This window comes from Podarcis pityusensis (genome assembly GCF_964106645.2).
Source record: "Podarcis pityusensis genome assembly, chromosome: 3".
Classification (NCBI taxonomy): Eukaryota; Metazoa; Chordata; class Lepidosauria; order Squamata; family Lacertidae; genus Podarcis; species Podarcis pityusensis.
Window position 1 is genome coordinate 115,610,918 of NC_138026.1, and position 13,230 is coordinate 115,624,147.

The 13,230-nt window shown below is 43.3% G+C and overlaps 1 long non-coding RNA gene across 1 annotated transcript; it reads left to right on the forward strand.

Moving 5' to 3' along the window:
• Window positions 1-1,368: 1,368 nt before the first annotated feature.
• On the forward strand, window positions 1,369-12,427 carry LOC308474703. The gene is made up of 5 exons (XR_013984871.1): window positions 1,369-1,399; window positions 3,064-3,153; window positions 7,975-8,125; window positions 9,961-10,071; window positions 12,267-12,427. It is a non-coding gene; the product is annotated as an uncharacterized lncRNA (long non-coding RNA).
• The last annotated feature ends 803 nt before the right edge of the window (window positions 12,428-13,230 follow it).

The window sequence follows — 13,230 nt, forward strand, 5'->3', positions numbered from 1 at the left end:
TCTGCCTCAGTTTTGTCCAGCTGCTGTCCAGCTTAATCTCCTGGTCAGGCTTCAGCCATGAAGAAGGCCTGATTTTAACTGTTGTTATTTCGCGGGTGCTTTTGTGTTCTGCGGATAAGGCATGCATCGAAAATTGAAAAATTCATTTTAAAATGATATAACTATAGCATGCTAAGAAGAAGTTGGAGGCCATTTAGAAGAGAGATGTCAATGTGTCATCTATGCATCCTCTAAAGTGATGTCACCTAGCTTTTTGCAGTCTTGCAAAATATAACAACAACAACAACAATAAGTGATAAAACATCACACATTAAAAGCTTCCCTAAACAGGGCTGCTTTCAGGTATTTTCTAAAAGTCAGATAGTTGTTTATTTCCTTGACATCTGATGGAGGGGCGTTCCATAGGGTGGGTGCCTCTACCGAGAAGGCTCTCTGCCTGGTTCCCCATAGCTTCACTTCTCGCAGTGAAGGAACCGCCAGAAGGCTGGGGAAACCCAGCCAGATCATTCCTGGCCGAGTAAGTTTGTCTTCCATAAACACAGTTTTAACAATGAGTCCATAAATGACTGTGGAGGCCAATTCTGGATCCACACGTCCTTCCACAGTAGGGACATTGGTTTCTGAGTGGGAGTTGCTCATGGTGTGGATCTGCCAAGCGTGCCTTCCTCTTAGCGTGTTTTTCCCTTGTGCCCTGAGTTCGAGTGTCTTCAAAGCCCATGACACCTTTGGCAAAGGCTGTTCTCCAATTGGAGCACTCGCAGACCAGTGTTTCCCAATTGTTGGTGTTTATTCTACATTTTTTAAGATTTGCCTTGAGAGAGTCTTTGATCCTCTTTTGTTGACCACCAGCATTACACTTTCCATTTTTAAGTTTGGAATAGAGTAGTTGGCTTGGAAGACGATAACCAGGCATTCAAACAACATGACCAGTCCAATGAAGTTGACGTTGAAGAATAATTGCTTCAACACTGGTGATCTTTGCTACTTCTAGTACCCTGGTATTAGTTCGCCTGTCTTCCCAAGTGATGTGTAAAAAATTTCGGAGACACCGTTGATGGAATCTTTCAAGGAGTCGGAGATGGCTTTTATAAGTGGTCCATGTTTCACATGCATACCGTAAGGTTAGTAGTACGATAGCTCTGTAAACAAGCATTTTGGTTTCCCTGCGAATATTGACCCATTGATCCCAGCCTTTCATAGGATGAATCAATCATTAATTTACAGAGCTATATTAAGGCTCTCCAGAAGTCAGAGGCAGAACCAAGTGTTCCAGGAAATATTGCAAATTGGTACAATCATATCTGTGTTCAAAGGAGCATAACCAAATGAATAAATTAAAGCCAACACAAGAAGTTATTCCAGATTTGAAGGTGAGCTTTCACTGCTTCTTTGTAAGGAGGTAAGTTAAATCAAGTCTCTTCAGGCTTTGTCAGCAGCTTGGACTTTTGATGGTATATTTGGAACTTGTATTGTAAAGAATTACAGATCAGAATACAAATGATCTGTATGAGGACCTGTAGGTAAATGCATTGTAACAGGCACAGTTGTGTGGGTGGTATTCAATGCTAGTCCTACTCAGGAATAGACCCATTGTAGTCAATGGGCATGACTAACTTAGGTTTGTTAACATAAACGAGTCTACTTTGAGTAGGATTTAGCTGAATACAACCCTCAATATTTTATGACAAAAATATGTCTAGATTTATCTCGATGCACACATTTCTAAACAGATGTTATCATAAAATATGCATTTTGCTTCATTTATTGAGCAAAATACAAATCATGTATGTATGTATGTATGTATGTAACCAACATAGTTTGTACATCACTTAATCATAAAAACCCCTCTAAGTAGTTAAAATTATTGAAACTAGAGTTAAAACAAGCTAAGCTTTCTCTCTATGTAAAATAAGCAGTTAAATACAGTGGTGCCTCACAAGACGAAATTAATTCGTTCCGCGAGTTTTGTCGTCTTGCGATTTTTTTCGTCTTGCGAAACACTGTGTCGGGAAAGTTTTGGAAAAGCTTCAAAAATCACCAAAGTCTTTAAAAACCTCAAAAAAGGCTACCACACCGCGTTCTATGAGTTGCTCCTCGAAGTCAAGTCGCAACTGTATTAACGGTGTTAAGAAAAAGGAAACAAACTTGCAAGACGTTTCCGTCTTGCAAAGCAAGCCCATAGGGAAAATTGTCTTGCGAAGCAGCTCAAAAAACAAAAAACCCTTTCGTCTAGCGAGTTTTTTGTCTTGCGAGGCATTTGTCTTGCGAGATACCACTGTAAATGTACATATTGAAATAAATGTCAATGTGATACATATTAGGCTGGAGTATATTAATTTGGACAGTTCATTTAAAAATATGGATCAAAACAAATTAATGTCCCTTTCCAAGAAACAATGAGCAACTGCTATTGCTGTTTTTCCTTTTGTTCCCCCTGTGAACAATGCCATGGCCTTTGGCTAGTGCAATAAAGTTTATGAATGAATGAACAAAAATATATATAATAGAGTTTAGAACATTGTTTGAGATTGCAATCCTCTTCCGATTTATTTGGGTGTAAGGCTCACTGCACACACTGGAAATTTTATCCAGTGTAGATAATGAGAGAATTGCTCTAAGTCAACACTGGTCTGCTTACATTGGCAAACTTCTAAAAAGAAATTTCCATTGTTTTGATGGAAAGGTTGTGCCTCTTCAGATGTAACTTTAATATACTAACCCCCCCCCCCCAAACATCATATGCATGCATGCAAACATGCAATTTCCATGGAGTTCAACGGAACTTGCTCTCAAGTGTTTGGCATGACAGGTGTGAATTGTTTGGATCTGTACTAGTTTGTGATTTACATGTCTTGGAGCCATATTCAAGTAACTCAACACGCTAGCAGAAGCCAAATTCCTGCTAGAGCTATGGGTCTTCCCTACCACTCCTCACCCCTTCTTGGGAGGGTTGGGAGAACCTCCAGAACAGCACATGGAGCTAGGAGAAGGGAGATTATTCAGTTGGGGAAGCAGAAAAGCGATGTGTTGAATACAACTCTTGGTACCCTTTCTCTTTTTCAGTGACTTCGAGATATCGGGCAACTTTTGCCATGGAAAAAGCTCATGGATTTCTTTTTGTTCTTCTCTGCTTAGGAACCCTGAGAGAGTCAAGTAAGATCTGTTTAAAGATGACGGCAGAATGATGTGGGAGAAAACTCCCTTGGGAAGTTTAGTATGGAGGCTCAAACAAATTCCCAGTTAGTCAGACTGCTAATTCAGTCATGCATTCAAAGACAGATTCCAAGAGAGTCTATGAGATGAGAGGATATCCATTATGACACACACTATGGGGGGGGGGGGGCATTTCATCATATAGCCAAGCATTTCTGCTACTTTCTGTCACCCTAGCAGCTCACTGTCTCTTCCTCCAAGCAAAGACCTTAGAAACAGTTATTCAACACATGCTTTCTTTTGCTGTGCGCAGAGGCCTCCTTGCATCTTATATGGAGCTATTCTTCTTTCCAGCACACAGTGTTGGGCTCCTCCTAAAACTTGTTCTTACTAGTTTTGTTGTCTTGTGGTGGCCTTAGGGTTTTGAGACTATCTACCTGCGCCTTAGCTGTTTGTTTTTCCTTCATGCTCCACCTGTTGCCTTAATAAGACAGTGGTACCTTGGGTTACAGACGCTTCAGGTTACAGACTCCGCTAATGCAGAAATATGACCTTGAGTTAAGAACTTTACTTCAGGATGAGAACAGAAATCGTGCGCTGGTGGTGCGGCGGCAGCAGGACACCCCATTAGCTAAAGTGGTACCTCAGGTTAAGAACAGTTTCAGGTTAAGAATGGACCTCCGGAATGAATTAAATTCGTAACCAGAGTACCACTGTAATAATAATACATTTTTATTTGTATTCCACCCTCCTCGGTCGAGTGGCTAACATCATAAAAACAACACAATATACATAAAAACAGACACCAATTAATTAAAATACATCTTAGAATTAATTCAGACAAGTTAAAATCTGGGCAGGTGGCAATTATCAGGTTGGAACTGAGAGTGGTTAATACTTGCCGGGAGCAATTGTTTCCACTGATCATACAAGGACCTGTGAGTGGGTTGGGGGTCTCCTTCGGGCTTGTTTTATACAATGGAAAGTAAGTCAAAATGCATCCTGCCCAAAGGCCTGGGGGAACAGCTCCAACTTGCAGGCCCTGCAGAAAGATGTCATATCCCACAGGGTCCTGGTCTCTTGTGGGAGAGTGTTCCACCAGGCTGGGGCCACGGCCCAAAAGGCCCTGGCTCTAGTCGAGGCCAGTCTAATTTCCCTGGGGCCCTGGATCTTCAAGGTGTTGTTGTTAGCAGAACATAAGGTCCTCTGTGGGGCTTACCAGAAGAGGTGGTCCCACAGGTACGAGGGTCCTAGGCAATGTAGGGCTTTAAAGGTTAAAACCAGCACCTTAAACCTGATTCTGTACTGCACCAGGAGCCAGGGCAGCTGGTATAGCACTGGGTGAATGTGGTCCTGTGGTGGGGATCCCGTAAGGAGTCTCGCTGCAGCATTCTGCAGCTGCTGGAGTTTCTGGGTCAGTTTCAAGGGCAGCCCCACGTAGAGTGAGCCTTGCAACAATCAACTATCTGCCACTGCTGAAAACAGAATGCTGAACCAGACTTCGTCTGATCCATGCTCTTATGAACTACCATTCACATATTTAAAGAGTCTGCCACATGACACCTGCCTCCCCTGAAAAAAAAAATCATGCAAGTTAGGTCTCATTCACAGTATATATTGAAAGAAACATGATACTGCTTTAAAATCATGACTTCCCCCAAAGAATTCTGGGAGCTGCATTACGTCAAATGAGTGGAGAGTTGCTAGGAGATCCCCTATTCCCCTCACAGAGCTACCATTGCAGTACAGCCTCAGCGAAGCCCCAAGAAACCGTAACTGATGAAAAAGTTTATTTTTATTCAAATATGACAACACAGAAGATTTGCAAACAACCAATATTGACATAATTAGCAAAATCAAAATATAGCCTATGCAGAGAAGTACTTTAAGGTGAGATTGGGTCCCTCCCTACTTCTTTGCACGTTTACAGGTTCCACTTGTGGTCCTGCAAGAAAAGATCCAAACAAGTTCTTCCTCATTGGTATGGGAACTTCAAGTATGTGAAACTGATAAGCACACTGTGGCCACACCAGGTTGGCATTCACCCCAGTGTGCTTGCCAAGTCTATAGGAGTACATAGGCGTACAAAAAAAAAGAAAAAAGAAAAAAGAAATTGATTTCAGGATTCATTTTTCTTGGGAGGTGTCATCTTCTGTACATCATGCTGGATACCCCTCACCTTGAAACGGTCCCACAAAATCCACTTAGGACCTAAAACCCAGACAGTGTTGGATGACAAAGAGTGCCCTAAATCCAGTAATGCCACAGGTATATATACTAGAAGGGACGTGGGTGGCGCTGTGGTCTAAACCTAGGCCTAGGGCTTGCCGATCAGAAGGTCAGCGGTTCGAATCCCTGTGACGGGGTGAGCTCCCATTGCTCGGTCCCTGCTCCTGTCCATCTAGCAGTTCGAAAGCACGTCAAAGTGCAAGTAAATAGGTACTGCTCTGGAGGGAAGGTAAACGGCGTTTCCGTGCGCTGCTCTGGTTTCACCAGATGCGGCTTAGTCATGCTGACCACATGACCTGGAAAAACTGTCAGCGGACAAACGTCGGCTCCCTCAGCCAGTAATGTGAGATGAGCGTGCAACCCCAGAGTTGTCTGCGACTGGACCTAACGGTGAGGGGTACCTTTACCTTTATATATACTAGAGCGGTTCATAAAAAACTTTTTTTTGGAAAATGTCTTCTCCAAAGGTCTTATCTTACCACAGTAGGGATTATATAGCTGTATCTGAAATTTCATGCATATTAGTTAATATCTTGACCCTCCTCCATGAAAATAGCTGTTTATTTGGCCGTTTTCCTATGTCGTGAAGGCTGAAATTTCAATTCAGTGGAGCAGGGTCAAGATATTAACTGATATGCATGAAATTTCAGATATAGCTATATAATCCCTAGTTTAGTAAGATAAGACCTTTGGAGCAGGCATTTTCAAAATGGTTTTTATGAACTGCCCTAATATACACCCCACTTGACTTTCCTGCCAATACTGAAAGCCAAACAAACAAATTAAAAACACCACTTCAAAAATTGAACTCCCAGCAGTAGGGAGTAGGTGAAAAAGAGGAGGGGCTTCCTAGGGCTCCCCCCACCAAATCCTACTCATCACCCAAACATGCAAGTAGCAAAGTCCATGCCACAAAGGGAGGGAAGGAATCACAAAGAGAAGAGTAAAGTGTTTGGGGCGGAGCCATCTTATAAAGCCTGGCTTCTTCCCCATCCTGATTGGCCTGTCATCTCACCTGACCCTTCCCCAACTCCTCCGCAGGGCTAAACCATTTTGAGTCTTCTTCCCAGGGGAGTTGAGATGTGGCAAATCCACTTGCGCTCAAGGGTGGGAGTGGAACTCCCAGAACAGCTTAACAGTCAGTTCCTCTTTCCAAGAAACTCTGGTAATGGTAGCTCGGGGGGGGGGGGGGTAGGTGTGTAGGTGGCCCACAATTGAAATCCTCCCCCCCAATTAATTTTTATTGATTCTCAAAAAAAGTTACAAATTAATGCCCAGTTAATTCGAATTTAACATAAAATCCTGTTGTTGTTTAGTTGTTTAGTCGTGCCCGACTCTTCATGACCCCATGGACCAGAGCACGCCAGGCACTCCTGTCTTCCACTGCCTCCCACAGTTTGGTCAAACTCATGCTGGTAGCTTCGAGAACACTGTCCCACCATCTCGTCCTCTGCCGTCCCCTTCTCCTTGTGCCCCCCATCTTTCCCAACATCAGGGTCTTTTCCAGGGAGTTTTCTCTTCTCATGAGGTGGCCAAAGTATTGGAGCCTCAGCTTCACGTTCTGTTCTTCCAGTGAGCACTCAGGGCTGATTTCCTTCAGAATGGAGAGGTTTGATCTTCTTGCAGTCCATGGGACTCTCAAGAGTCTCCTCCAGCACCATAATTCAAAATCATCAATTCTTCAGCGAACAGCCTTCTTTATGGTCCAGCTCTCACTTCCATACATCACTACTGGGAAAACCATAGCTTTAACTATACAGGCCTTTGTTGGCAAGGTGATGTCTCTGCTTTTTAATATGCTGTCTAGGTTTGCCATTGCTTTTCTCCCAAGAAGCAGGCATCTTTTAATTTTGTGACTGCTGTCACCATCTGCAGTGAATAAAATCCTATGCAGGTGTATTCAACAGTAAGCTGCACCAAGTTCTCTTATAAAGAGATGGGAATCTGACATTGCTCTAAACACTGGCAGAGGAATAGGGCTGCAGAGGGAGCGGACCACCCCCGGCACCACTATTCAGGTAGGGTGCCATCACGGTGGCCCCTCCGGACACGCGCCATGCACACGTATGCACGCTGGGTGCCACGCCCCCATAGGCGGTGCACCACACCCCCAGAACACACTCCATGCCCCCCGGGGTGCATGCCATTCCCCCGCCTGCTCTCCGCCCCCAGTAGCAGAGCATGCAGCTTCGTCACTGGCTCTACAAAAGAAAAGAAGAAAGGTGCTCAGTTCCCTCACCTCCCCCGCCCCTGGTAAGCAGGGAGAATTTTAATAGGCAACTTTCAATCCGCCCTAAATAAAAACAAGGAGTATCTAAACTATAAGCCTTATGTTTATATTTAATGCAGACCTCCAGTTCAGAAACAAGTCTTAGAAAATTCACTAGCTTTTTTGAGGTATTATTTGCTCCTCTCAGATTTCCTCAAATGTCCAACCTGTTTGGGAAACTCAGCATTTGTTTGGAGGCTTTGCTTTAAAAAAGGTAAAAAATAAAAAATAAAATAAACAGTAGCCGTTGTAGGAGATTCAAGAGGAATTGAATGAGAAAGTGTCCAGTTATTTGATTCTGGTATATTATGTTTCTTGAACAGGTTTCGTGTACGGTTATGTAAAGCCTACACACATCAATCACCAAGAATGTTTAAAAAAGGGTGGCCGATGCTTAGGAAGAACTAGCTGTGAACAACAGTTTGTTTTCTATGGACACTGTCAGAATGGAAGCAGAGGCATATGCTGTAAAAGGTAAATCCATAATATTGCAGGTTACGTCACAGAGTGGAGAGTATTATGGAGGTGAAATCAAAAATTTGTTGTTGTTTAGTCATTTAGTCATGTCTGACTCTTCGTTCAGCAGCCACCTGCTCAACCACCTGACCCAAGAATGGAAGATTTGAGACTGGGCGATAGTTGGCGAAATCTAAAGATGGTTTTTTAAGAAGCAGTTTAATGACCCTCACAGAGGGAAGCATTCACCACCCTGCAGAGCCCATCGCCCAGCCCTTCTTGGTTCACTTTTATGAGCCAGGATGGGCAAGGATCAAGGAGACAGGTGGTCAGTTTCATTCATCCAAGCAGGCTGTCCATATCCTCGGAGGTTAACAGATTGGAATTGATTCCACGCACCTTGACTAGACAGGGCTCTTGCACTCTCCCGCCCTGCCCTTGCTCCCATGGTGGAGTCTACCTCTTTCTGAATCTGAGTGACTTTATCTGCAAAAAAGACTTTGCAAAATCATTGCAAGAGATCCTGGGGCCCTTACCAGGCCCCGATAGCACTGGTGGTTCTGTTAAATTGCGAACCACCTGAAAGAGTCTCCTGCTGCTGTTTTCTGCAGATGGAATAGAGGCGGTGAAGAAGGTCCTCTTCGCTATTGCTACCACCACTTGGTAGGCTCGACATTGAGCATTAACTCATGTCCAGTCAGATTCAGAATGAGTTTTTCACCACTGGCACTCTAGCCATCTCAGTGTTTGTTTCATTGCCCTCAGCTCCGGGGGAAACCACAGTGCTATCTGGGCTCCAAGGAATCAAAGAGGGCACATCAGAGCCAGATGGTCAATAGCCCTGGTTAACTCTGGAGTCTGGAGACCAAAGCTTATTGAGAGAGTTCAGTATGTTTAGGCTGGAGAAGAGGAGAATGAGAGTAGATAGCCATCTTCAAATATCTTAGGGGCTTTTACATGGAAGATGGAGCAAGCTTGCTTTTTCCTGCTCCAGAGGGTAGGACCTGATCCAATGGATTAAACTTACAAGAAAGGAGATTCCAACTCAACATCTGGAAGCACCTTATGATGATAAGAGCTGTTCAACAGTGGAATGGACTCCCTCAGAAGGTGGTGGACTCTCCTTCACTGGAGGTCTTTTGAAGCAGAGGTTGGATGGCCATCTCCCTTCATTGCAGGGGGTTGGACTAGATGACCCTTGAAGTACCTTCTAACTCAACAATTCTATGATTCTGTGACTAGCTGTGAGATCATATACAGTGGATGCTCGGGTTGTGAATGTGATCAGTGCAGGATGCATGTTTGCAACCTGCAGCATTCGCAACCCGTGTCTGCGCACGCGCGGGTTGCAATTTGACGCGCATGCGCAAAGCGTTATTTAGAGCTTCTGCGCATGCGCGACTGCCGAAACCCGGAAATAACCCGTTCCGGTACTTTCGGGTTTCGGCGGTCCGCAACCCGAAAAAACACAACCTGAAGCGGCTGTAACCCAAGGTATGACTGTATATCTGCCTTTACCTGTATATTGGGATGTACCTGGTCGATCCTGGTTGATTGCGGCATCCTCCCCCCTCCCCCCAAAAGCTCCACAACTCTGGTCAATCCAATGGGTAGATCACGGCCAGTTGTTTTTTTTAATAATGGGAGTAGATTGCAGTCTCTTGGAAGTTGGTCGTACCTGATATATATGTTTTAAATAGGTTTTGGATATATTCAATCATTTTTCTTGTGTTGTGTCTGTAGCCCTGGGTCCCTCTAAGTGGAAGAACTATCAATAATTTATCAAATAAATAAATAAATAAATAAATAAATACTACCACCTTTTCACTTAATGTTTTTTTCTTCCTCTGCAGAGACCCAGAAGAGTACTGCAAATGGCGGGGAGGTGCATGCACTAAAAATAAATGTCCTCCAGATAGTTCTTCCCTTCACGAGTGCACTAAAAGGGTTTTCTGCTGCAGAAAGTGAGTTGCAAAGCTTGACAGATAAAATGCAAAAAGGAAAGAAGAAAAAAAATTGTCCAGATGACTGCATATCTTTAGTGGGGTATCTTTAGCAAAGGGTAAATTGCATAGCAGGAGGGGGTTGTAGGAGATACACTGTAAATGGTTGGCTGAGGAAATAGGTTCAGCTGCAATCTCTTAAACCAATATCCTTGAAATGCTGTTGACCTGGTCTCAATGGTTGGGTTATCTCTTTATTTGCATGAGCAGCGAGTCATAAGAAAAACCTGCAGGATGAGGCCAATGGCTCTCCTGGCCCAGCATCCTGTTCCCACAGTGGCCAGGCAGATACCTATGGCGCAGAACATCAGCGCAACAGCACTCTGAACATTTGCTATTCCCAGCAGCTGGCATTCAGAGGCATACTGCCTATGAAGTGGAAGCAGAACATAACCATTGTGGCTAGTAGCCTTTTATCGCTTTATCCTCCATTCATTTTCTAAGCCTCATTTAAAGCTATTCAAGCTGGTGGTCGTCACTGCCTCTTGTGTAAATCAGACCGTTGCTGGGATTGAATGCCACAGAGGACCATCAGAGCTTAAGTGCCAGACCAGTGAGATTCAGCTAAAAGACGGGAGCAGATGTTAGGAGACCACCAAGCCCTTTATCAAGGGCTATATTAAAGCCAGGGGGTGCTTTCCCCCCAGCTGTGTGTGAGGCCAGAGGTAAAATTTCACAGAGGAATGGATGCAATTTTTACTTAATCACAGTGTTACATTTCACATCCAATAAACACACAAGACGTAACCAGATGTACGTTTGAAAAAATAATGTATGCTATTCATTGGATTGGACGCGGGTGGAGCTGTGGGTTAAACCACAGAGCCTAGGACTTGCTGATCAGAAGGTCGGTGGTTCGAATCCCCGCAATGGGGTGAGCTCCCATTGTTCGGTCCCAGCTCCTGCCAACCTAGCAGTTCGAAAGCACATCGAAGTGCAAGTAGATAAATAGGTACTGCTCCGGTGGGACGGTAAACGGCGTTTGCGTGCACTGCTCTGGTTCACCAGAAGCAGCTTAGTCATGCTGGCCACATGACCCGGAAGCTGTACGCCGGCTCCCTTGGCCAATAAAGCGAGATGAGCGCCGCAACCCCAGAGTCGGCCACTAATGGTCAGGGGTCCCTTTACCTTTACCTTTTCATTGTATTGAATTGTAGATTTCATTCATTGTATTGAATTGTAGATTTCAATAGCTCATAAAGTTCAACGAAAAAAGTAGAAGACCCGGTGGATCAGTTCATTCTCTAATCAGTTTATGCATAAGATCCATATATGTGAAAGTGTCTATTCCACCTGTCTGTTCATAGAGTTCGGCAATCCACACGAAAGGTTGTTGCAGTTCCACAGAATCCTTTCACAGAGTCTAAGACAAGGATTTCTGGAATATTAGCCTTGTTTTGCCGTCCTGGGCTTCATCAGTAGTACAAACTCATATATGATATCACAGGACAGTGGATCTTATAGCATAGTAGTTGAACGTTATAAGCTACTTCTGTTGAAATCTACAATTCAATACAATGAATAGTATATATTATTTTTCAAATGTACAGCCAGTTACCTCTTGTGTGTTTATTGAATATGTTTCACGTAACCAGAGGTTTGTTGTTGTTTTGCACATTTCACATCCATGCAAAGGCTTGAGGTTGCCGCAAATCTCCTTTCCCACCCATTTGTCTGAAATTTGGTGGACTAGCCCCTCGCAAAAAGAGGCTACTGCATTTGGGCACATTTCATCAAATTCATCCAAACAACTTTAAAAAACAACAACCGCAAACCCACCAATGAGTATTTATTAATTATTCCATTATGGTCAATAGGAGAGACATCTGAGGCTTCAGAAGTTTAGGCAAGACAAGCTCTACTTCATATTTAAGGTGTGAAGCCTGATGTTAGCCCAGGTAACTGAATCAAGGAGATCTGCTGTCTGAATGAAGGGACCCCTCCCCCCCACCATGTGCTTAGTTTTTCTATGTATAATCATGACAATATACAGTAAATTGGTATGGTCTGATGATACATGGCTAATGAGCCATGTTTGATTAGGTGGCAGCTTTTTCAGAGCCAGGTCAAAGTTACCAGTTATTTGAGAGCAGTAGGTTTATAAGGTTTTCCTCAGTGTTTTCTAGAGTCACAAATTTCCCTGTTTACTCTTTCAGGCGTCCGAAATAAAAAACAAAGCATTACTTATAGTAACTCTGATCATGTTCCAGCAAACATCACTGAGAGCTGCAGAAGCAAGGAAATCAACAACTGTGTCTTCAAAGGGTTCACAAAACCATCAAATATGTCGCTGTGGAATAAATACAAGAAACATTTAGCCATCTGTTTGCCTTATCCTTATCCTCACCTTTCTACACTGTTTGATATGAATGTTGATATGAACGTTTAGATGATTTCTCTTGGGTCTCCAAGCTGTCATCACGGCAGATGTCTTGTAATAATGATTGCAAGTGTTTAGTACTTCACAATCAATTGAAAACTATGTTTCTTATTGAATTTCTGCAATCTGCTTTGTAGGAGCCAATATTTTATTATTATTACTATTATTATTATTACTAAGTCTTGCTGCACCATTCAGACATCAATTTCAGCCTTTGACAGTCTTGCCTTTCGACAGGAGTGGCCCTGCCATTTATTTATTTTTGGCCAATTATTTTTATTGATTTTCCTAATTATTACAAATCTTGCCAAATTAGATTAATTAATACAATTTCCCAAAACTGGCTTTCCACTCTCCTTATAAGGTATGTCCAAGATGAACCCGTGCTTCTGCTCATATTCTCAATTAATCTCTAGATAACACCCCCCCCAGTATTTACCAATATTATTATCCATCAGCTGCCACTCTACATCCCTGCATACAGCAAAAAATCAAGTAATCCCCCCTTCCTCTCTTTCTCTCTCTCTAATCAATAATAGCAAGTGTAGCTTGTTTTTCAAATTCAGATCCCCCCCCCCATTTTAGCTGTAACTCTTGCTCACTCTGCCCAAGATCACATTGATGCTCAGCACTACCCTTTTGCATGAAGTTCCTACCAGGAATTTTCAGAGTTGTCAGATGATAATCCATGGGACAATGCACTGTATTTATAGAAGAAACCTACTAATTGTCAGCTTGTA